Source organism: Chiloscyllium punctatum, chromosome 8 (genome assembly GCF_047496795.1).
Source record: "Chiloscyllium punctatum isolate Juve2018m chromosome 8, sChiPun1.3, whole genome shotgun sequence".
In the NCBI taxonomy this organism is placed as follows: domain Eukaryota; kingdom Metazoa; phylum Chordata; class Chondrichthyes; order Orectolobiformes; family Hemiscylliidae; genus Chiloscyllium; species Chiloscyllium punctatum.
Window position 1 is genome coordinate 93302007 of NC_092746.1, and position 26924 is coordinate 93328930.

The following is a 26924-nucleotide window of genomic DNA, read 5'->3' on the forward strand; positions in this document are numbered from 1 at the left end:
TCCCCCCCCCCAATGTGACGTGATGCGTGCGCACGGTCAGGCGATCGAGTGGCGACCCGTTTCCAGCTGTCAGAGGTAGTTGTTGGCGGGAACTGTCTCTCGCCTGAAAGGTAAAATTTATTGTGGCGAGGGATAGTGAGCCGCTCCCGTCCTCCTTATGTCTCCCGCTCAGAAAAATACACCCTTTTTAGCTCGTGTTGGCGTTGCGGGGGGCATGTTGGTGAAGCAATGGAGACGACTATCGTGAACCGAAAAGGGGCTCATCAAAACTTTTGTGAAGACTTTGGAATTGACGGGGTTCGATTTCCATGGCGTTACTCCAGCGAGTTGTGACAGCGTAGAAGGGAGTCAAGGGCTATGGAGGCATGTAAGTTAAGTTAACATCGCAACCTGGTTAGCCATGATGATGCCGAATAGCAGAAAGGCTGGATGGGCAAAGTGGTTTTCTCCTCTTGCTAAACTAGTTTCCTTCCACACACACACAGAATTTCACTCCATAACAGGCATAGTGGGTCAACATACAAAATATGAGGTGGAGCGGCTCACCACCAGTTTCCCAAGCGCATTAGGGCTGGGTACTAAATGTGAGCCAACCAGCAACACCGGTGCCCCACGAGTGAATAAAAAGAAATAAGCTTTAAAGTCTCAGGATTAACGTCTAATTGGAACTGGAGAGAGCGGGTTATCTTCTAAACCAGCTGTATCTGGACTTGTATAAGGAACAAGATCTTTCAGGTTTAATATATATCAAGATGTTGATGTTTAAACTGATCTTTTGAAGGAGGTCACGCTATTTATGTTTACATTCAACCATCTACAGAAAAGGAATTAAGACTGCAAGAAGCACTGGGTTTTGTTTAAGCTTCTATGAATAATCATCCTATAAATCACAGGACCCTCTGAAATAAATCAAAATATCGTTATTGTCATGCTTGGATAAACATTCAATTGCCAAAGGGAATTATTCTGGCACTGTAGGTAAATAGGAATAAAGTCAAAATAGGTTAAGAAATATGTTGGCAAATGAAATAATCTGAGATTGCCCAAAAACGTGTTCAGAATCCTTTTGTGAACCAAAATCCAAATGTAGAAGCACTACTTCTATTATCTCGGAATTGGGAGAATGTACTCCAGCATTACAAATCCGCAATCATTACAGGAGTAAAATTTGATAAGGTCATGGCTGATCTACAGTCTGACCTTAAAGATTACATAATTTTCTGACAGTAGATGTAAGGATAACTGGTCTGGACAAAATAGATAGGGAGAAATTTCCCACTGATGAAACAGGAGGGTATAGTTATTACATAATTTGCAAAAGCAAATGTGATGTGAGAAAAAAAACTTCTGTATGTAGCCATCAGTAATGGTCTGGGACACTGGTGAAGGCAAGTTCAATTGAGGCATTTGAGATGACATTAGGTAATTAAATATAAACAATATTCAGGGGTATGGGGGGGTGGGGGTGGAAGGGAAGAGTTTAATAGCCATTACAAAAGAGAAAGTGCTAGAAAATCTAAAAGGTCTAAAAATTGATAAATCTCCTGGCTCTGGGCTACATCCTAGAGTTCTGAGGGAGGTGGCTGAGGAAATAGCGGAGGCGTTGGTTGTGATCTTGCAAATGTCCCTGGAGTCAGGGAAAGTCCCAGATGATTGGAAAATCGCTGTTGTAACCCCCTTATTCAAGAAAGGATCACGACAAAAGACGGAAAATTATAGGCCGATTACCCTAACCTCTGTTGTCGGTAAAATTCTAGAATCTGTCATTCAGTATGAGATTTCTAAGTCAGATTAGAACAAGTCAGTATGGATTTAGTATGGGGAGGTCGTGCCTGACAAACCAGTTAGAATTCTTTTGAAGAGGTAACATGTAGGTTAGACCAGGGAAACCCAGTGGATGTTATCTACCTAGACTTCCAAAAGGCCTTTAAGGTGCCTCACGGGAGGCTGCTGAGTAAGGTGAGGGCCCATGGTGTTCGAGATGAGCTACTGGCATGGATTGAGCATTGGCTGCCTGATGGAGGCAGAGAGTTGGGATAAAAGGTTCTTTTTCAGAATGGCAGCTGGTGACAAGTGGAGTCCCGCAGGGTTCAGTATTGAGGCCGCAGCTGTTCACTTTATATATTAATGATCTGGATGAAGGGACTGGGGCATTCTGGCGAAGTTTGCTGCTGATATGAAGTTAGGTGGACAGGTAGGTATTACTGAGGAGGTGGGGAGGCTGCAGAAAGATTTAGATAGTTTAGGAGAGTAGTCCAGGAAATGGCCGAAATTCAGTGTGAGCAAATGCAAGGTGTTGCACTTTGGAACAAAGAATACAGGCATGCACTATTTTGTAAACGGTGGGAAAATTAATAAAGCCGAAGTACAAAGGAGTCTGGGAGTGCTCGTGCAGGATTCTTTTAACGGTTAACATGCAGGTTGAGTCTGTGATTAAGAAAGCGAATGTAATGTCATTTATCTCGAGTTAGAATATAAAAACACCAATGTGCTTCTGAGACTTTATAAATCTCTAGTTAGGCCCCATTTAGAATACTGTGTCCAATTTTGGGCCCTACACCTCAGGAAGGACATATTGGCACTGGAGTGTATCCAGCACAAGTTCACATAGATAGTCACTGGAATGGTAGGCCTAACATACAATGAACAGCTGAAGATCCTGGATTGTATTCATTAGAGTTTAGAAGGTTGAGAGGAGATCTAATTCAAACTTGCAAGATAATGCATGGCTTAGAAAGGGTGGACACTGGGAAGTTGTTTCCATTAGGTAGGGAGGCTAGGACCCATGGGCTGTGGGCTGAATGGCCTGCTTCCACACCAGGGATTCTATGAAGTACTATCCAGATATGTTCTTTTCCACCAACTGAGACAACAAGGTGTTGGTAAAATCAATTTGGCTAACTATAGTGATGAAATATGGCTGGACTGTAGTGGAATCCCTGAGGTAACCAGATCCATATATACTGTTTTCCTTCACAGAACCCATTCACAATGTCAAGGACTGAGAATATATCCTGTTGCGATTTCAATCCATTAAATGTAGTGGCATGATTCACAAGTACAGGATACTCTTTAGTGGCAGATTTGTTAGGGCGGTGTAATCAATAGTGAGGTATAGAAGTTTATAAAATCATGAGGAGTATAGGGCAGGTTAATGGTAGGTGTCTTTCCTCCTAAGATGGAGGATTTCAAGACTTGGGGACATTAAGGAAAGAGATTTAAAAAAGATATGAGAGGCAATTTTTTTACAGAGGGTGGTTCACTTATGGAATATGGTGGATGTGGGCATAATTACCATTTTAAAAAGGTGTTTAGATCAATATGAATACGAATGGTTTGCAGGGATATGGGCCAGGAGCAGGCAGGTGGGACTAATTTAGTTTGAGATTATGTTCAGAATGATCAGTTGGACTGAAGACTCTTTCCATGCTGTAGGACTCCATGACTAAGTTCAGGAAATCCCTCTCTTGGAACTTTTACCCACTGATTTTTTTTTTAAAAAAACATTCTGGTTGCATTTAAAAAAAAATGTTGCTCTCTGTAAACCCACCTCTGTTTAATGTTAGGGGAGTTGAAATCCCCTGCTATCACTATCCTAATACTTTTACTTTTATCTGAAAATTGTCTAGATATTATCTGCTTTTCTATTTCGCAGCTTGGAAGTATGATATCAAAAGATCCCGAGTAAAACTGGAGTCAATGGAAAATCTCTGCATGGTTGGGTTCATACCCATACAAAGGAAATTGGTTGTGACTATTGAAGATCGATCATTGTCCCTTCAGGAGTTCTTCAGGGTGGTGTTCTAGGCTCAACTCTCATCATCATTGAGGTCAGAAATGGGAATGTTCACTGACTATTACACATTGTTCAATACTGTTCACAACTCTGCAGTCCCGCTATGCAGCAAGACCTGGGCTTGTGTCTATAAATGGTAAGCAACATTTTACATTATATCAGTTCCAGGCGATGACCGTCTTCAACAAACTAAACCAGACTAGCCAAATAAACACACTGCCTGAAAAGGAAGATTAGAGTTAGGAATTCTGCAGTGAGTCACCTACCTGTCTCTGCCATGTGTCCAATATCTAAAGTGTGCTAGTCAGGAATGTGATGGAATACTCTCCCTTTGCCTGGATGGATGTAAGGAGCTCAATACCAGGGAGGACAAAGGAGCCCTCCTAATAGGTATAGTCTTCACCAGCACACATTGGTAATAGTATATGTATATCATCTACAAGATGCACTGCAGCAACTCAGCTCAGTACCTCTGACAGTCACTTCAAACCTGTAACCTTTACCATCTGGAAGGAAAGGGCATGAGTGTACCAGCACCTTTAAAATCCTTTCCAAGAATGGCATAAGACTAAATTGCTTTTCCTTCACTTTTGCTGAGTGAATTCCTTCATGAGTTGATTTTTTTTCTTGAAGGTAGAATGTAATTTTAAATGAGATGCAAGTGTATTTCAAGTATGAGGCTCAAGATGCTGCTGTCTTGATCTCTTTCTCAACCTGCCATCAAGAAATCTGGATTTCCCATCCTGCCTAATTTAGCACCTTGCACGTTGACTTTCCATTCTCTCCATTCCATGCTCACCCTATAGCAAGTCTCCTAAGGTCCCTTAAAGATGTTGAAGTTAGCTCATTGAAAATGTTTTGCATTGTAAACTGCCCTTTTACTTCTTAGTTAAGAGTTGTGGTCATGATTAGCGAATGAATATTTCTACGTGGAAAAAATTTAATGTCTTTCATGTAAAAGAGGGCATAGAAAGTCATTTTTGAGTTCAGATTACAGACTTCCCTACCAATCACCAATACCTCTGACAACAGCAGTTTTGTGTGGTCAGCAAAGAGCAAAGTCTGCTTGTCCCGTTATGGATTGGAGAAAAGGCATTACTGAGGATGGTGGATTTAAGAAACTCCAGAAAGTCCCTGAAGATTGTCAGTTGAAGTTGCTACTTAGCAAAATAGGGATACAGAAAACTATTGAAAGCTGACAGCCAATGTGGATTGATTATAATAAGGACTGGAATTTCAGGGTAAGTCCAATATGTAACAAACATAAAAATGGAACATCCCTATCTGTAATTTAAAGAATACGTTGCCTCCAGAAAGAAAATAATGCTCAGTCGATAAAAGTTGTAAAACGTGAAATCTTGGCCTTTTTACTCAGCTGTGTACTGAAACATTTAATTTTTTTAAAGATTAAAAATCTGTATGATGACATAACAGTTGACATTGGGAGATAGAATAAATGAACTTTTTTTTAAAGAATGTTGTGGATTGTCTCAACTGCTGAGGATCACAGAATTATTGCAGTGCAGGAGGAGGCTATTCAGCCCATTATGTCTGCAACATCTCTGAATATTCATTGTGACTCGGTGCCATTCTCCTGTTTATCCTCATCATCCTAAATATTGTTTCTAAAAGTAATCATCCAGTGCCTCTTGAATGCCTAAATTGAACCTGCCTAACATATTTCAGTAAATTCTAGATTCTAAATGGTTTGCTGTGTGAAAAAGTCTTTGCTCACATCTCAATTGTTTACTTTGCAAATTATCTCATTCATAACCGTTTTGAGAGGGAACAGTTTCTCCTGCTCTACTGTGTCCACCTTCCTCATGATTTTGCAAGCTTCTATCAAATCTCTTTACTGGGTTCTCCTCTCCAAGGAACAGTCCCAATTTCTCCAATCTATCTCCATAATTGAAATTTCTCAACACTAACCATTTCTGTAAACCTCCTACTCACTCTGTGCAATCCGTTTTCTTAAAACATTGCCCCCATACTATACACCATGCTCCAGCTGATGTGTAACTAGTGTTGTATACAAGTTTACCACTTCTGATACTGTATTCTTTATTAACTGCTCGCTTTCCCTATCCTGTTGCCTTTCATGGTTTTCACAGTTGTCAAAATGTGAGCAGTTTTCATATCAGGTTATGAAATGTGGATGGATTGGCCTGGAGTCTCAACCATGAGATAGAAACTCTTAATTGAAAGACTTATTTTTCAGTTTTGAAGCTACAAAGCAGAGGCCAGACATGGGGGGGAAACAAAAGACAAGCTGCATAACCATAATAACTTTGAGTTTGCACAAAATGCTGAATGTCTGAGCTCTACTGAGCTTTTTCTTGTTTACTATGTAATTGTGAAGTTTTCTGTGGTGATTTTGATACTCTTCCAAATTTGCTTTCATATTACCTTTGAGGTTCGTACTAGCTCTTTTGTCACCTTTTGCTTTTTTTCTCTTGCCCATTTGTCAGATCTTTGCTTGCTCTTTTGTGCTTTTTCTTTTTAGTTTTATATTGAATCTTACCTCCTCAGTTGTCAATGATTGTCTGTCTGTTTTTGAGTATAGAGTTGTCACCTTCAAGATATAAATTTGTGATCCATCACTTTAAATTCTTTTTAAGTATCAGTCACTGATTTTTCTAACCTTTCATCCACTAACCGATTTGCTGAGCTTCCTGTGAATGGTCAGTCATAGTTCATTGAAGTCAACCTTATTAAACCCCAAGATGTTTGGGAGCTGTTTTTCATATCTCCCTTTCAAGCATTGCATTGAAATTAATCACATTAGAATAATTACTATATTGTTGTGATCAAAATGGTGACAATGACACAATAACAACTTCCATTTATAGATTGCTTTTAATCAGATATCCAATATCATTTCACGGAAGAAAAACCTGGAAATTATCAGAGACTTAATAGCAGTTCCATAATAGGTCAATGCTGTCACTAAGTAAGAAGTGTGTGGGCTCCATGACACAACAAAAATCTCAGTTCACACTCTAGTGTATTACTGAGGGACTTGCTGTATTTTTTGGAGGTGTCATCTTTCAGAAGCAATATTTATCCCTCAATCAAAATCACACAATAGTTTGGTTATTATTGCATTGTAGATGTTTGCTGCACACAAATTGGCAAGTGTTTGTTTCTTACTATACAACGATTACACGATGCTTAGTTAGCTGTATTGCACTTTGGGATGCCCTGTGATCATGAATGATGCTACATAAAAGTATGTCTTTTAGTTAAAGTAAAAAAGGTATGATTTAGGAGCCTTTTAAGGAGAGTGGAGTGGTAGAAAGTTAGGCAGAGTTAGGGAAAGCATTCTAGAGATTGGGGCCAAAACAGTTGAAGATTTGATACCCAAGTGAAGAAAGTATTGCAAACAAGACAAATGTTGAAAGAGGGATAATGTAAACCGGAACATAAAGCTAATTTTTTTTTGCAGGTAAAGGAACAGGTGAGAATGTGAAGAGACTTGTAGATAAGCATAAAGATTTTAAATTCAATGGTGATCCTGGCATACGTCAAATCATCCAGGGTGTTCAGGTTGCCATGGGAACATGCATGGTGTAATTTGGAGCTATGGATAGTTATGGCAGAGGCTGTGATTTTCGTCTATAACTTAGCAGATGAGTCTCTGCACTCTTAGCTGCTTCTATTGAAGTTCACTATCAATTTGCAGGTTGATAATCAATGTATTTGAACATGTTACAATTGTACCTTCCTTGGTGATCAATTCCCGTATAGGAATTGAACCTGGAACTTCTGATTCAGAGGCTATCCACTGCACCACAAGATGGAGCAAGTATAGGATGGAAAAAGAGTGAAGCAGAACTTAATGAGAGGTTGTGATGAGTTACTGAATTAATTCAAAACCATGTAGCAGGAAACTTGAACATGAGTACTATTCCAGTTGTTGAGCCTTGAAGTGACAAGGACATCGACAAAGGTTTCAGCTACAGCAGGGTAGCAGAGAGAGAGAGAGACCTTTTCATGAAAAATTTTCATGCAAATTTATGGATGTTGCCACTAAGGGTAACAGTAGACAAGGAATAGGAGGGTCAGAAAGAAACTACAAACCTAATTCAGGAGAAGAAGCCATTTCAACAAGTGGAGTTTGTGCATATTGAAACCAATTTAGTTTTTCCCATTTATTTTTGGGATGTGGGAACTGCTGCCTAATCTATATGTATTGCCAACAGAATGGTTTGCTAAACTGAAAGAACATTTCTATTTTTCATCTGGTCTAGATTGGAGTAAGGTTTAGGATAAACCTAAGTAGAAGTGAGAAGTTCTCATTCTTGTTAGTCTGGTGAACCAGTTAGATGTTTAGAATAGGTCACCAACTTTTATGAACATATTTTCTTGTGCTAGCCTACATATGACAAGAATTTTTAAGTTCAACTTTGCAGTTTGCCATAGAGGGAATTCATGACTTCTGAGTTGCAAATCTAGTATCATAACTACATATTTAGATGAGATACAGTAGAAAGATGAGCTGATTGTCCTCCCAACAGCATTCAGCACGAATGAGTGCTACTAAAGAATATCCACAAAGGGTGGTGTCTGTGCCGCCTTCAGAGCACTATTAGGAGCTACAGTTTGTGTAGAAACCAGACGAAAATAAAGGAAGGATTGGGCACAGAGCTGTTTTGATGACCTTAAAAAGAAAATTGTAAAAAAAAGGATCAGTAGTCTCAGTAATGGAAGACTCAAAGCTTTTGTGAGAAGTAGCTGGGTGATCGAGGCTTTTTTGAAGAGTGAAGAAAGGGAGCTAATAATGTTGAGTCAGCATTAGGTCAAGAAAATATAGATGTGGCAGTGTCAAAGTGATTACAAAGAAGCAATCTCCTTCAACAATAGTTTTACTAGCTTTTCTATTTATGTTTTTCTACTATAACAACAGTTGTGTTCCTCTGCAACCTTGCGCCTTACAAAATTGCACTATGGGAAACTCTTCTAGAAATCACATTGTAGAAGATTGCACTATGGAAAACTCAGTATACCCGTTCAGAATATTACCTTCACGCAAGCAATGTCCACAATTCATCAATTGCATTAAAACCAATTCATGCTAAGCGCACATTATAGAAAAGCTACCTATACACTTTTTGGGTTATTTGCAAATCAAATTACTCTTTAAATGATAAATTCTGGCCTGATGCTGACAAATTCTGCTGTCCTTATTAGGGTGTATTTTGTAAGTAGCATTATAGAACATAGAACATAGAACATAGAACAATACAGCACAGAACAGGCCCTTCGGCCCACGATGTTGTGCCGAACTTCTATCCTAGATTAAGCACCCATCCATGTACCTATCCAAATGCCGCTTAAAGGTCGCCAATGAATCTGACTCTACCACTCCCACGGGCAGCGCATTCCATGCCCCCACCACTCTCTGGGTGAAGAACCCACCCCTGACATCTCCCCTATACCATCCACCCTTCACCTTAAATTTATGTCCCCTTGTAACACTCTGTTGTACCCGGGGAAAAAGTTTCTGACTGTCTACTCTATCTATTCCTCTGATCATCTTATAAACCTCTATCAAGTCACCCCTCATCCTTCGCCGTTCCAACGAGAAAAGGCCGAGAACTCTCAACCTATCCTCGTATGACCTACTCTCCATTCCAGGCAACATCCTGGTAAATCTTCTCTGCACCCTCTCCAAAGCTTCCACATCTTTCCTAAAGTGAGGCGACCAGAACTGCACACAGTACTCCAAATGTGGCCTAACCAAAGTCCTGTACAGCTGCAACATCACCTCACGACTCTTGAATTCAATCCCTCTGCTAATGAACGATAATACTCCATAGGCCTTCTTACAAACTCTATCCACCTGAGTGGCAACCTTCAAAGATCTATGTACATAGACCCCAAGATCCCTCTGTTCCTCCACCTGACCAAGAACCCTACCATTAACCCTGTATTCCGCATTCTTATTTGTTCTTCCAAAATGGACAACTTCACACTTGGCAGGGTTGAACTCCATCTGCCACTCCTCAGCCCAGCTCTGCATCATATCTAAGTCCTTCTGCAGCCGACAACAGCCCTCCTCACTGTCCACAACTCCACCTATCTTTGTATCATCTGCAAATTTACTGACCCACCCTTCGACTCCCTCATCTAAGTCATTAATAAAAATTACAAACAGCAGAGGACCCAGAACTGATCCCTGCGGAACTCCACTTGTAACTGGACTCCATGCTGAATATTTACCATCTACCACCACTCTCTGACTTCGACCGGTTAGCCAGTTTTCTATCCAATTGGCCAAATTTCCCTCTATCCCATGCCTCCTGACTTTCCGCATAAGCCTACCATGGGGAACCTTATCAAATGCCTTACTAAAATCCATGTACACTACATCCACTGCTCTACCCTCATCCACATGCTTGGTCACCTCCTCGAAGAATTCAATAAGACTTGTAAGGCAAGACCTACCCTTCACAAATCCGTGCTGGCTGTCCCTAATCAAGCAGTGCCGTTCCAGATACTCGTAAATCCTATCCCTCAGTACCCTTTCCATTACTTTGCCTACCACAGAAGTAAGACTAACTGGCCTGTAATTCCCGGGGTTATCCCTATTCCCTTTTTTGAACAGGGGCACAACATTCGCTACTCTCCAGTCCCCTGGTACCACCCCCGTTGCCAGTGAAGACGAGAAGATCATTGCCAACGGTACTGCAATTTCCTCTCTTGCTTCCCACATAATCCTAGGATATATCCCGTCAGGCCCGGGGGACTTGTCTATCCTCAAGTTGTTCAAAATGTCCAACACATCTTCCTTCCTAACAGATATCTCTTCTAGCTTATCAGTCCGTTTCACACTCTCCTCTTCAACAATACAGTCCCTCTCGTTCGTAAATACTGAAGAGAAGTACTTGTTCAAGACCTCTCCTATCTCTTCCGACTCAATACACAGTCTCCCACCACTGTCCTTGATCGGACCTACCCTCGTTCTCGTCATTCTCAGGTTTCTCACATACGCATAGAATGCCTTGGGGTTATCCTTGATCCTATCCGCCAGGGATTTTTCATGCCCTCTCTTAGCTCTCCTAATCCCTTTCTTCAGGTCCCTTCTGGCTATCCTGTATCCCTCCACTGCTCTGTCTGAACCTTGTTTCCTCAACCTTATGTAAGCCTCCTTCTTCCTCTTTACTAGACATTCAACCTCCCTCGTCAACCAAGGCTCCCTCACACGACCATTTCTTTCCTGCCTGATCGGTACATACATATCAAGGACACGTCGTATCTGCTCCTTGAGAAAGTCCCACATTTCCACCACATCCTTCCCTGACAGCCTATGCTCCCAACGTATGCTCCTCAAATCCTGTCTTACAGCATCGTAATTTCCCTTCCCCCAATTGTAAAAACTTCCTTGTTGTGTGCACCTATCCCTCTCCATAACCAAGGTGAAAGTGACAGAATTGTGGTCGCCATCACCAAAATGTTCACCCACTAACAAGCCCACCACTTGTCCCGGTTCGTTACCGAGTACCAAATCCAATATGGCCTCCCCTCTGGTTGGACAATCTACATACTGCGTTAGAAAAGCTTCCTGGACACACTGCACAAACACCGCCCCATCCAATCTACTTGATCTAAAGAGCTTCCAATCAATATTTGGGAAGTTGAAGTCGCCCATGACTACGACCCTGTGGCTTCTGCACCTTTCCAAAATCTGTTTCCCAATCTGTTTCTCCACATCTTTGCTGCTATTGGGGGGCCTATAATAAACACCCAACAAGGTGACTGCACCTTTCCTATTTCTGACTTCAGCCCATACTACCTCCAGAGGCAGATCTCCCTCAAACTTCCTTTCTGCAGCCGTTATACCATTTCTAATTAGCAATGCCACCCCCCCTCCTTTTTTACCACCCTCCCTAATCTTACTGAAACATCTGTAACCAGGAACCTCCAACAGCCATTCCTGTCCCTCATCTATCCATGTTTCCGTGATGGCTACAACATCGTAGTCCCAGGTACCGATCCATGCCTTAAGTTCACCCACCTTATTTCTGATACTCCTTGCATTGAAGTATACGCACTTGAGCCCATCTCTGTGTCCGTAAGTAGTCCCTGTCAGTGCTACCTTCTCCACAGCCTCCCTACAGTCTTGGACATCCTGACACACAGCTAGCTTACTTGCTGGACTACAAGTCCGGATCCCATCCCCCTGCCAAATTAGTTTAAACCCCCCCCGAAGAGTGCTAGCAAACCTACCCCCCAGGATATTGGTGCCCTTCTGGTTCAGGTGCAACCCGTCCTGTTTATACAGGTCCCACCTTCCCCAGAATGCAGTCCAATTGTCCAAATATCTGAAGCCCTCCCTCCTACACCATCCTTGCAGCCACGTGTTCAACTGCACTCTCTCCCTATTCTTTGCCTCTCTGTCACGTGGCACCGGCAACAACCCAGAGATGACGACTCTGTCTGTCCTAGCTTTTAGCTTCCAGCCTAACTCCTTGAGCTCTTGAATGACCTCCCCGCCCCTCTTCCTACCTATGTCGTTGGTGCCAATGTGTACCACGACTTCTGGCTGCACACCCTCCCCCTTAAGGATTCTGAAGACACGGTCCGAGACGATATAAGTGGTCATGATGAGTGGACATGAGGCCATTTGAGTTTTCAATAGAGCATCCTTAAATCATTTGAGGTGGCTTCCACAGGTCATAGAGTCATAGAGATGTACAGCATGGAAACAGACCCTTCGGTCCAACCCGTCCATGCCGACCAGATATCCCAACTCAATCTAGTCCCACCTGCCAGCACCTGGCCCATATCCCTCCAAACCCTTCCTATTCAGATATCCATCCAAATGCCTCTTAAATGTGGCAATTGTCCCAGCCTCCACTACATCCTCTGGCAGCTCATTCCATACACATACCACCCTCTCTGTGAAAAAGTTGCCCCTTGGGTCTCTTTTTTTAAAAAATATATATCTTTCCCCTTTCACCCTAGATCTATGCCCTCTAGTTCTGGACTCCCTGACCCCAGAGAAAAGACTTTGTCTATTTATCCTATCCATGCCCCTCTTAATTTTGTGAACCTCTATAAGGTCACCCCTGGGCCTCCGACGCGCCAGGGAAAACAGCCCCAGCCTGTTCAGCCTCTCCCTGCAGCTCAAATCCTCCAACCCTGGCAACATCCTTGTAAATCTTTTCTGAACCCTTTCAAGTTTCACAACATCTTTCCGATAGGAAGGAGACCAGAATTGCATGCAATATTCCAACAGTGGCCTAACCAATGTCCTCTACAGCTGCAACATGACCTCTCAACTCCTGTACTCAATACTCTGACCAATAAAGGAAAGCATACTAAACGCCGCCTTCACTATCCTATCTACTGTGACTCCACTTTCAAGGAGCTATGAACCTGCACTCCAAGGTCTCTTTGTTCAGCAACGCTCCCTAGGACCTTGCCATTAAGTGTATAAGTCCTCCTAAGATTTGCTTTCCCAAAATACAGCACCTCACATTTATCTGAATTAAACTCCATCTGCCACTTCTCAGCCCATTACCTCATCTGGTCCAGATCCTGTTGTACTCTGAGGTAACCCTCTTCGCTGTCCACTACACCTCCAATTTTGGTGTCATCTGCAAACTTACTAACTGTACCTCTTATGCTTGCATCCAAATCATTTATGTAAATGACAAAAAGTAGAGGCCCCAGCACCGATCCTTGTGGCACCCCACTGGTCACTGACATTTGGAACTGCAAGTTGTGCAAGCTTCTGGATATCTTTAAAAGTGGATTACTATGGACATGATTAGGTAACATGCTTGTGGAACATCACATTTGCCCTTCTCAGGACTTGTCCTAAAGCAACAATGACAACAAACTCTGACTCCAAATCTGTCATGAAGCAGAGGAGAGCTAATGAAACTGATAATGCACAAGGATCTCCTAAGGACCTTGATCTGCCTGTGTTGTATGTCAATACTTTTAACCGTAAGAGTTTAATATGAACAAACTATCAATGGCATTCCATTGTGTTTCAATGGCAAGCCATCACACTGCCAAAACTTTATTATTTTTTGAAAGTCTTTTATTGTAAATGTTTGCTTGCTTTGTGGCAAGTGGCAGAAATAACAATAGAAGTGTCATTGAAGGAAATTGGCTATCCCATCTTACCAAGCGTCAGAGCTTTAACATTAAAGCCTCCTCAGAACATGTTCCAAAATATTCCATATTTGCCTGGTAAGGAAAAACTCTCCTACACTGCATGTTGTGCATCTTTTATTTCAAAAAAATCTGTAAAGCATATCGTTTTCACTCTCCGGATTCATCTTAAACTTCAGAAAACCTCCCCATTCTCACTGACTACAATCACATGAAATTATAACCTAGTAATGAATAATGTTCCTTTTTTAAATTATCTGTGTAAGGTGGCTGGTTACTTTGTAAAAACTGACTACATGCAAATGGATTTTTTTAACACACTTCAGCCTAATAAAAATTAAACTACCACGATTATGATCAAGGGAAGAAGAATTAGTTTTTCAGTCTGTCCTGTTCTGTCCATTTTTTTTAAAAAATCCATTTTCAAAAAGCTTTAAGATTTTCTTTGACCTGATTATGAAGTTATACTTGAATTCTGGTAAACAGTAAGTCTTGGTAGAATCTGGTTTGCAAAGAAATCTTGCTGACCATAGAGAGTAAACAAAAATGAGAAAATTAGGATTGCAGATTCTGGAGATCAGAGTAGAGTGTGTATTGCTAGGAAAGCACAGCAGCTCAGGCAGCATCTGTGGAGCAGGAGAATTGAAGTTTCGGGCATCAGCCCTTTATCGGAAATCACAATTAGCACAACAATGCTAAATGTATTCCTTCAGATGAAAAAAGTTTCATATATATTGGAAGGTAATAAGAATTCGGAAGCATAGCTTCCAATATTAAAAGCACAATTTCTTCTGTTGAAAGCTTGTAATAACAGTGCAATTCTATCACAAATGAAAGATATCAGCGGTGGAGACATTTATCACTGTGCTCTTTAAGCATAACAAAACGTGAAAAGCCATCAGTCTTAACTGGGATTGAGGGAAATCCTAAATCTTTTTGAAATGTTTACATTCTTTTCATTTATTGAACAAATAATTGATGCAGCATATCTATGTGAAGCACAGAAATTGACTGAATTGATAATATGAAAACTATAATTGTATCTAGATGAACTCGGTTAAAACTATTATCCTGGTATTCCAGGTGTACTAAAAACGCAATAGGATAAATCAACACACAGCCTCATAATTGGTTGAACATTAATATATTAACATTATTTAACAAATAATGTGACAAATCAAACTTGTAGTTGTTATTGAGAAAATATTAAAATGCTATTTGCTGAATTTCTTAATTTATTTCCGTAACAAAGTTGTACATACAAGTGTCTTTACGCACTCTTAATGAGCTGCACCTAACCTTTCTTTTGTTAACGACCTCTTGTATTTTATACTAGAACACCAGCTGTATGTTAACAGAAGTACAGTTTGCAGAGCAGAAATGGCCAGAGGGTGTGTCTGGCATTCTTCTGCTGCAGGATGACAGTCGTAAGATATGTTGACAAAAGAGGTGTGTAGTTATATGCAGAGTGTTGATAGAAAATATTTAAAGCATAGTTGCAATGAAACAGAGAATTTCCTTTGAAATATTTAATAATAACCATAAGTAGTTTTTTTAGGCTAAAAGTATTCCAATTTATGGTAGTGTGATATTTCTCCACTGGTTGTTAGTTCATTTGTCTTTAAACAATATATTTCAGAAACGAATGGTTGGTTTTCAACAAATCCTAGTACACAGGGTGTGGCCCAAGGAAGTACTAGTTAATGTTTCATAAAGGTATGCACCTAGATCTGGATCCTGCAGTTTCTAAATGATCCATTCAAAAAGAGAGGATCTGTTGAGGTGAAGACCTAGAAGCAGTCAGACCGGTAGTGGCCTGTTTAGAACATGGGAACGGCTGTACAAGGTTTGAAAGGAGGACTGACAGCAGCGAGATGCCAGAAGCAAACAGACTGGCGGTGGAGCTGTTTGGGACTTGGGAGTGCAGTAAGCAAGGCTAAAAAAGGAAGAATGAATGTGGGGAAGGCACTTGAAGCAGACTGGGAAGTGGAGCTATCTGGGACTTGGGAGTGAAGGCAGTGAGATTAAAAGGAGTGAGTGCAAGGAAGCAACCACATTGGGAAGGGAACAACGTTGGAGCAAGTAGGTAATTGGTGAGTATTTCTGTTGTCTTTTGTGATTGATTTAAGTTAAGATTGAAACTACAGTGTAAAAACTTTACACTGATAATTAAGATTTTAGAGCTTCAAAACTAATTTGCTTGACACAATCAAGGGGTTATTTGTCTGACATACACAAGAAAGGTATTTACTTGGGGAAAAAAAATTGAAGTAAGGGTAAAAGAAAAGCAGGGTGTCTACATCCTGTTCAGTTAAACCATGTCAGGGGACCTCAGGCCCATGATATGCACATCCTGCACTATATGGTAAAGGCCTAGACTTTCCAGATTGTCTGGATGGCTATGTGTACAAACACAACTTGCTGGAGCAACTCAGACTTGGGGGTTTTGGAATTTCCGTGCCTGCTGGGAGCACGATGGTCCATTCACGAGACTTGAGTGATTCATGGATAGCATGTTTCATGATCAACTAACAGCTTAAGGAAATGCAGGCAGAGAAGGAATTGGTGATTGCTGCACAAAAAAAAGGGGACAAGTTAGGTAGTGAGAGAATCCCCTGAGTGCATCATACTTGCAAACCATCTTTTAGCCTTGGAAAGTGATGAGAGTTACACTTCCTATGAGGAGGCCAACCAGCACAAACACAATGGCACTGCGGTGGTCCAGCTGCTCAGTGGGTTGGGAGAAGTGTGACGGTAATAATAGTAAGGAATTTGTTAGGGAGGGGATGAGATAAGTGAATCTCAGGCTGTTGAGGGAGGCAATATCAAGGGTCTGACAGTAATTTCTAATCTTATGCAACAGGTGATGTGCCACAGCACTGCTAACATTATCTCACTGTTAAAAGGATATTCCAGGAAATTATAAAACAGTCACTCTAACCTCCTTTTTGGGGAACTTCTCAAAGAATTCTGAGGAACAGGACTTGGAGAGACACTGATTAATCGGGTATAGCATGAATTTGTTACAGTAAGATTGTTTATAGCCTATTTGTTCAATTTTTTTTAAGGAGATAACCAGGGCTATTGATTAGGGTAACACATTTACAGAGGTTTTACATGGACTTTAGCAAAGCTTTTACTAAAGTTTCTTAGACTGATCAAAAAAGTAAGAATCCATGGGATCCAAAGCAAAGTGGTACACTGGATACAAAGTTAGCTGAGAGCTCATGGAGAAGGACATTTCTGTGGCAAGAACCCTAATTCCAGTGGAGTTAAATATAGGGAGTATAATCAAGATCATGGATGATATGAAAATTGGCAAGGTGACAAACTGTGAGGAGAATAGCTGGATGACATCAGTGGACTGGTTAGATAGGTAGAGCAGTGGCAAATGAAATTCAACCCTAAAAAGTGAGAGCTAATGCGGTTGGGAGGTGACTTGAACCCAGGACTCCTAGTCCAGGGATAGGGACACTAATATCTGTGTTATCTGTCAACAATCCCATCTTCCTGATTTACATAATCCAATGTGGTTTCCCATGGAAGTACAACTTCCTTGAATTGTTCCAAAAATGGTGATGTAATTTACAATTATAGTTGATCACATTACTTTCAAAACATAGTCCTCCTGGTGTAAAAGAGTATTTCTGAATACTTTATAAGGTGACAGCATGCAGAAAAAGGAGAAATTTGGGCAATAATTAGTAAGGATAAAGAGACTTTTCGGATGCTCAAGGACAGGAGGGGAAAACGTTCTGCACCCACACAAATATCCTTTTAGAATACAAGTGATAATATGCTGGCAATAGTCAATCAACAATATAAGAAATCAAGGAATAAGGAAATTTGACCCAGTCTTCCACATTTTGTGCATGATTATCTCATTAAGCTGCTTGCGTTTCGTTGGAGCTCCATTCATCCAGCAACTTCCTTTTCACTTGTGCCTTGTAAATGTGGAAATCAGGAGGTGAGTTACATGCTGTAGAATTCCTAGACTGCTTCTATGTAGCCACAGTAGTTACATGACTAGTCCAGTAGAGTTTCTATTAAATATTAACCATCCCAGGCTGTTGATGGGGGAATCCAGAAATGTTAATACCGATTCTGAAACTGATTCTCTCTCACTGGAGTTGCTCATTGCCTGGCAATTGTTTCTTGTCACCCCATGTTCTGATATTGTCCAGATCTTCCTGTAGTCAGACATGACCTGCTTCATTATCTAAGGAGTCATGGATGATGCTGATCACAAGCAATCAACAGTAAACATCCCACTTCTGACCTTATGATGGAAAGAAGATTAACTAAACTATCAATTCAACCGATGAAATGAAAACTCAAATTTGATATAACCCATCTTCATGACAGTGTATTAATAAGCAATTAAGAACTTTATTTAATGTCAGCATGGGTCCTGAGATCTGTTCATGGTGGATACTGGCCAAGTTGACATGGTAATGAAGGGGGAGCAAATGTTGGCAGTAATAGACACTGTAAAAAGGCCATGAAAATTAATAGAGGGGCATGTTTTGACATGGAGGATATGAAGGGCAAAGCAGAAGTGCATAGGAGGAATATGATAGTATGGATAGAGTGTGAGGGGTGAGGACTAGAAGGCTGATTTTGTTTAATTCTTCTTACAACTTCAATAAAGTGCTGTAGGTCAGAGGCTAGCTTTGCACAGCCCATCTATGCACCAGGCAACCCCCGCCTTTGAACTCTTTTCTGGAATGGTGGTCACAATTTCCACTTTTATCAATTCCCTCCACAGAAATTAAAATCTGAACTTTATAGGGCACATTTTTTAATGTAGAGTTCAAGGAATCGGGAATTATCCCGAGTCTTCAGGCCAAACCTTTAGATGAATTCAAGTTTGTGAAGAATGGAAGACAGGATATTGTCTCAAGCTACATTTCATGGCAATTTCATTGTAAATATTTGACCAAAATATTTCTTGAGCTCTGTAAAATTAACTGTCTTCAGGCTTCAGAAAAATTGAAGATATATCCTTCTACCTTCCACTCTTCTTATCCTTTGAAGAAACAGAGCAAATTAATCTTAATTATGCTATCAAATAACAAAATTACACTTCATGACTTCAATCCAGTGCTTGACTATTTTCAGTTAGCCAATTTGAACACACAAGAGAGATCTATTGAAGGCTCAGGTTAAAGGGTCCCAAACTGTTGATCTGCAAAAAAGAGGACCTAACTGAATTAAGCTAGATTTCCTGGAATACAGGCACACTGTCTTCTTTGGAAGAGAAACACACTTGCATTCTTTGAACTTGTTTAAAAAAAATAGTAATTTTAGATAAATATACAGTGTAACAATATTAACTTTTTCATTTAAGTTTTGGGCTTGCACATCCACAAGGAATTTATATTTTCTTTTATCAGCGGTAGAGTATGAAAGAATGTGGTTTTTTTTGTTTTCCACATCCTTTGTAATTGCATGACATTCTCTCTCTTTTTTTGAATTTATGTTCATTTTTTAAACTAAAATTCAGTGACCGACTTTACACTGAAGATCTGTACAATGTTAATGTCCAAAACCAATTTATTTTAGCAGTGAAGAGAGCATTTCATTGAAATACCTTTTCCAGAATTAATATTTGGAGTAAATATATGTTCATCCATTCACATAGGCTAATGTACATAGTAATTAAACACATTTAAATATTTGCATGCTAAACAAGCACAAACAGGTGTTTGATCCCTCTGCCACGCTATATAACCAGCAAAACAAATAAAGCAGTAATTGTTATACATTGTGGAAAAGGATGTCACTATAAAGTGAGACATTATATTGATGAAGAATTTCAGTATGCTAGCTTCCATCAACCACAGCATTGAGTACAGAAGTTGGAACTTCGTGTTACAGCTGTACAAGACATTGCTGAAGCCACATTTGGAGTACTATGTGCAGTTCTAGTCACTCTACTATAGAAAGAATATTATTAAACTAGAAAGAGTGCAGAAAAGATTTACTAGGAAGCTACCTGGACTGGAAGGTTTGAGGTATAAGGAGAGGTTGAATAAACTGGGACTTTTTACCTTTGAGTGTATGAGACTGAGGAGTGACCTTACAGAAGTATATAAAATCATGAGATAAAGTAGATAGCTTTTCTCATGGTAGGGGAGTCTAAAACTAAAGAGCAAAAGTTTAAGGTGAGAGGGGAGAGATACAAAAGCGTCCAGAGGAGGCAGTTTTTTTCACACAGAGGGTGATGAGTGTCTGGAACAGGTTACCATAGGTAGTGGTGGAAGTGAGTACAACTTTGTCATTTAAGAAATATTTAGGCAGGTAAATGGATGGGAAAGGTATGGAGGGATGTGGACCAAATGCAAGCAAATGGGACTAGTTTAAATTTTGATAACTGGAAGGCAAGATGGGTTGCAGGGACTGTTTCCATGCTGTCAACCTCTTAGAACTTGATTAACTTATTAAAATATTCAATTCAATAGAAATTCACCAGGTTTTTTTATATCTATGTCACATTTCTGCTTAGGTTGCCCAATTTTCTAGAATTTGGACGGTGAAGGGATGATCTAATCAAAGTCTTCAAGATATTAAGAGGGACGAAAGGGTAAATAAAAATCGACCTTTCCTGCTGGTTGGGGATTCGAGAAATTGAGGGTAAAGTCTGTGAATTAGGGCTAAACCATTCAGAAGAGATGTTATGAAACACTTCTTTAAAGGATAGTAAAGATTTGGAATTTCCTTCCACCAACAGCAGTCAATGCAGAATCAATTATTAATTTTAAATCTGAGATAGGTTTTAATTAGGCAAAGGTGTTAAGCGAAATGGGCTGAAGGTAGATATGAGGATTTTGGCCACATATCAGCAATTATCTCATTGATGAAACAGGCTCAAGGAGCTGAATGGCATACTCCTGTTTGTGTGTTTCCTAAGTGGGTTCTGGATTGGGGATTTGGGACCCAGCTAATTTGCCCTTTGTGTTTCAGAGTTTGGTGTCTAACACTAAAGTATGTGAAATGAATCACACTGGATTGTGTTGGTATTTAATGTTTTAAGGTTAATTTCCAGAGACCGTTTTCTAGTCTGAAAGTGACAGTTGGCCTATAGTCCACCAATTCTTAAACAACAAACCCAAACAAGAAGACACAACACACCCAGAGACTCTAGCCATACTGCCAAATATCAAGACATCTTAGAGATGACTATCGGACTACTCCGACCCCTGGGCATCATGGTAGCCCACGAACCTACCAACACAGTGAAACAGCTACTGATAAACCTAAAGGTCCCTGTACCAATGACCAGAAAAACAAATGTCACATACAAAATACCCTGCAAGGACTGCAACAAACATTACATTGGACAGACAGGTTAGAAATGAGCCACCAGGATACACGAGCACCAACTAGTCATCAAAAGACATGACTAGCTATCACTAGTATCCTTACACTCAGATGAAGAAGGACATCACTTCGACTGGGACCACACATCCAACCTAGGACAGCCTAAACAGAGACACACACTGGAATTCCTAGAGGCCTGGCATTCAAACCAGAACTCCATCAATAAACACATTGATTTGGTATTTACCAACCTCTGAGAAAAAGAACTGGAAATGATACCATCTACCTTAATAGATCAAGACACATAAATAGAAAGCAGGACAGAATACCAGTGCTTCAACAGAGGTTCACTGATGTTACCTAGCAAGATGATGAAACGTCTGAGAACAAACCTTGCAGCTCAGTGAGCAAACTTACAACCTGAGCTACAAATCTTCTCAAACAAAATCACAGGTGGTCTACTGTTCGAACTGTGCCAGTTTTTTTTTTAGATTAGATTACTTACAGTGTGGAAACAGGCCCTTCGGCCCAACAAGTCCACACCGACCCGCCGAAGCGTAACCCACCCATACCCCTACATCTACCCCTTACCTAACACTACGGGCAATTTAGCATGGCCAATTCACCAAATCTGCACATCTTTGGACTGTGGGAGGAAACCGGAGCACCCGGAGGAAACCCACGCAGACACGGGGAGAATGTGCAAACTCCACACAGTCGGTCGCCTGAGGCGGGAACTGAACCCGGGTCTCGGGTGCTGTGAGGCAGCAGTGCTAACCACTGTGTCACCGTGCCGCCCACAAGCTGCAAGCTGTTCACTGTAATCAATATACATACCTGCAGCATATCTATCTCCAGATTCTTCTGTACCAGTGTGAACATGCTTGCCTTCTGTTTGTTTGTTTGTTCCTAATGGTATGAATTAAATTATCAATATTTCTTATTGGGAATCAAATAGGCAACTTCATATCTTGTTATCTGTGGCAGCAAGCTGAGACAAGTTGCACTTCTTTCCTCTGTGCTATTTTCACCATCCATGTTTTGGTTCTCACTGTGCATTACAAACATCTCAGCACAACATCAATGTACACTAGTCTAAGTTAGAGTATGGCAAGTTTTAAAATTCCTTTTATTGGGATGTGAGCAGTGCTGTCTCCCCTTTCTGTCATAAGACCCCATGCACCTGTCACATCCTAGGTTTAGAATTTAAGAACTGCTTGTGATCCCAGTGCAGGATTTGGTGATGTGTAATGAGGCATACTTGATTAGGGAGCTTAAGGTAAAGAAATCCCTGGGTCAGTGACCATTAAATGATAGAATTCACCCAGCAATTTTAGGGGATAAGCTGGAATCAGATGTAACATTATTATAATTGAGTAAAGGTAACTACAAATACATGAGGGAGGAGCTGGCCAGAGTTGATTGGAAGGGAAGACAGTGGATCAATAATGGTAGGGGTTTCTGAGGGTGGTTCGGGAGGTGCAGCAGAAACTTGTCCCAAGCAAAAAGAAACCTACTAAGGGGAGAACAAGGCAACTGTGGCTGACGAGGGAAGTCAGAGGCAGCATAAAAGCAAAAAGAAAAGCAAACTATGTGGTTAAGATTAGTGTGAAGCCAGATGGTTAGGAAGCCTTTAAAAACCAGCAGATTTAAAGCAAAAAAAAAATCAGTAAGGTAGGGAGATGATGAAATATGAGAGAAAGTTGGGGGGAGGGGAGGGGTTGGGATCTGATTTAAACCTAGAGGTTTATCTGAGAGGCCTGGATAGTATGGATGTGAGAAGATATTTCCACTAGTAGCAGAGACTAGGACCCAAAGGCACAGCCTCAGATTGAAGGGATATCACTTTAGAACTGTGAGGAATTTCTTCAGCTACAGAGTGGTTAATCTGTGGAATTCATTGCTGCAGAGGACTGTGGAGGCCAAGTCATTGAGTGTATTAAGATAGAGATAGGTTCTTCATTGGGGAAGGATTGAGGGTTACTGGGAGAAGGCAGGAGAATGGGGTTGAGAAACCTATTAGTCAGGATCCAATGACCTAAGTCTGCTCTTATATTTTATGGTCAACCAGTTAGGATTCTTTGGAATTTGTTACCCCAGATGGTTGCAGCTCCTTCAAAATTGATCATATCCAAGGCTGGGATAGGCAAGTGTTCAGTCATCCAGAGAATCAAAGGATACAAGTAGGAGCAGGAAAGTAGAGTTTAAACACAAGTTCAGCCATGATCCTGGTGAATTGCAGATCAAGAATGAGGAGCCAAAGAGTCTACCTCTGCCATGACAGAGATCCTTTCCATTGTGACAAAATGGCAGAAGACATTCAATATTCTTAGTCCCATCCTCAAACCCAGCATTTCTTATTTTCCTGAGAACATTTCATGGGTCATGCATGTGCAGCTCCGGTTCAAACAGATTTTGGAGTTCGTGGTGTCTGGAACCCAGAGTGTGCAAATGAGGCCAGGTAAGAGCTACTCCTCTCATCATGCAACATTATTGCTCATTGCAAAATCTAGTTAATTGAGAATGAGTTATGTTGTTTGTTGCTGCTGATGGTTTGACCAAAGCTGCCATCCATGGAACTGACAGACCTTCACAAAGCTGGTTTGATCAATGCTGCCACAAAATCTAGACTACCATTGACTTCAACAGTCTACTTACTCCCTCTGCACTTTCAACTTTAAATGTCTCCATAACTACATCCCAATCTCTGCATTAAGCAGTAAATGAATACAGTGTAATTGTTAAAAACTTCTCCAATTCTAATATTAATAGCACATAATCAAGGCCAACAATGTTTGAATATGCAGGGAAGCTGTCTATAACTTTGATAATCTTTCTCTTGCAGATACATTTAATCCACTTTTCTGAAAAGTTGAATGCTTCAAAAATATTGGAGGTGCTCCAGGTGGGTTTGTTAGCCACATATTGTGTAGTTAGTGATTGACATTTGGAAAGCAACATGGCTGCCACGACTTCCATGACTTCCCTCTTATTAGAAGTGTAGACCGTAACAGTCACGCGGGTTCCACGTTACATATTTCACCTTTAACATCAAAAATCAGTCTTTCGAAGGATGATGAAACAGTCCTTTTTCATTTGATGTTAAAATGTCCCTTGGTGCATACTTGTTCAAGAGATAGGCAAGATCATTTTGGAGACAATCACCTTTCATTGTGTTGTAACTGTCGCACCCTCATTATTTACTGCACCAAAGGTAGTGCTGTATCTTGCCATGAAATTGTTCTGGTCATTAATTAGTGTAGAGAGACGTTTAAACTAGTTCAGAAAGAGGTGACACAGCATAATATAGTAAGGGAACCAAGACAGAGTCCAGCTTCTGAAGAGATTCCAGGGAGTAAGTCGAGGCTGGTTGCTCTTTAATTCTGGAAATTTTATATGTAAAATAGATGAGTTGAGGGTGAAGATTGATATGTAGAATTGATATTGTTGCCATAACAGAGACATGGTTGAGGGAATGGCTGGACTGGCAACTCAACAGTCTGGGATATAGAATCTTCATTGAAGGGTGTAAAAGAGGAGATGGTGTTGCATTATTAATTAATGAGTCAGTTACTGCCATAGGAGATACGATACTTGGAGGTGCCTTCAAATGAGACGTTGTGGGTAGAGCTTAGGAATAAAACAGGGTTGTATCCCAGGCTGCTGTGGGGGGAAAGAAGGAAATTATAGAGGTCCTGACACAAGTATTTAATTTCTCAATGATCACTGGAGACATGCCAGAAAGCTGGAGGACAGTTCATGTGATTCTCATTCAAGAAGGGTGATAAGGATAAACCAGGGAATTGTAGACCAGTGAGTCTGACATCAGTGGTAGGGAAACTATTGGAGAAAATTCCGAAAGAGAAAATTGGAGAAGCAAGGTTTGATCAGGGAGGTCATGCCTAACAAATTTGATTGAATTTTTCAAGGCAAAGACTAAGTGATGAGAGTTGGGAAGTTTATATGGACTTAAGAAGACCCCACATGGGAGACTGATAAAGTAGGTAAAAGCACATGGGATCCAGGGAAACTTGGCAAGATGGATCCAAAATTGGCTTAGTGATAGGGGAAAATGGGTGATGTTTGTGTGATTGAAGTCCAGTGGATTTAGTGCGGAGACTCTCATTGTTTGTGAGGTATATTAATGATGAGAATATGGGAGTATATGATAATTAAGTTTGTGGATGACACGATAATTGTCTGGCTGGTTAGTAGTGAGGAAGATGGCTTACAGAAAGACATCGATGAGTTGGTCAGGCGGGCAGATCGGTGGTGGGTGAAATTGAATTCTGAAAAATGAGGTGATATACTTTGGAAGTAAAAGACAAGGGAGTACTCAATGATTGGCAGGATACTAGAAAGATTAGAGGAACTGTGGGGTACTTTCTCCACAGATCTTTGAAGGCAGCAGGACAGGTTAATAGGATAGTTAAGGCAGCATAGGACACACTTGTTATAATCAATCAAGGCATAGATTATGAGAGCAGGGAGGTCATGTTGGAATTTCACGGAATTTTGATTAGGAGGCTTAGAGGGGACACCGGGAAAACTTTATTCACCCCGAGGTGATGGGAATCTTGAATGCACTGCCTGGGAGGTGAGTACAGGCAGGAAACCTCATGACCCTTTAAAACAACGTTGATGAGCATTTTAAGTATCATATTATTCTGGGCTATGAGTGAAATGTTGGAAAGTGTGATTAGTGTAGATGGTAGGCACAAACTGGATGGTCTGATGGCCTTTTCTGTACGACTATATGAACCTGTAATAATCCAGACTCTTGACCACAGCAACTCCCTTTCCTGAAGGACTGGACCGAAGAAGGGAATCCTGTGCTCGAGCTGCCTTGACCCAGATCATCTTCAGTGTCAGGCTAGACCGCTGATCTAATCCTTTTCCCTGCTGGAAAGAATACCTGTTTGTGAAACTGTCCCAATGCTCATTTTGTTTCAGAATGATGGTCAAATTTGATGATGTAATCTCTCATTATTTCACAATACATGTATCCAGTTCCTGTTGCACTGTACACGCGGTAGTGGAGTAGCAGCCCAGGAGCCCGTTGCTTATCTACTCAGTTTGCTTTTACTATTTTCTTTTCCTCTTTTTCTGTTTTTAAGGTCTTTCCATTAGTACATACGATATAGATAAGTTGAAATTCACTTATCTTTATCTTGAAGGCTTCATCCGTGAGCTTCTCCTGAGTAGCTGTTGTTTCTGGCAGTCTTTATCGACGTGTGGTGCGGTCTCTGTTGAAGCGGTTGTCCCAAGTGTGATCTTGACGGCTGTCCAGCTTGAATCTGGATCTTCGTTGAGTGCTTCTGGCTTGGTTTTCTGATATCTCACCATTTCGTTTTGTCCGTGGGTGGCGGTCCACCAATCCGATGGCCCAGCGATTTTTTTTGACTGGTGTTCTTGGCGGCGGTATTTCTTTAGAGGCTTTCGACCCAGTGATGTGGCGTCCAGCGTTTCAGTTTTTGTCCCGTCATGTCGTTCTCATCATGGGTCTGCTTTCTTCGAGACCAGGAGCCTTTAAATGGACTTTGTTGAACTTTGTTATATTAACTTAACTTTTACTTAATTTTGTAACTTGTGTTTTTGTCATTGTAGGTGCCATGATAGGGCGACTTAGAACACTTTTCATTGTATTTTTATTGTTAAAATATATATGACAATGAAA

The 26924-nt window shown here is 40.8% G+C and overlaps 1 long non-coding RNA gene across 1 annotated transcript; it reads left to right on the forward strand.

Moving 5' to 3' along the window:
• LOC140480761 (uncharacterized) lies at positions 1 to 26924 on the forward strand. The gene is made up of 4 exons (XR_011961396.1): positions 1 to 367; positions 3656 to 3932; positions 24093 to 24152; positions 26365 to 26924. It is a non-coding gene; the product is annotated as an uncharacterized lncRNA (long non-coding RNA).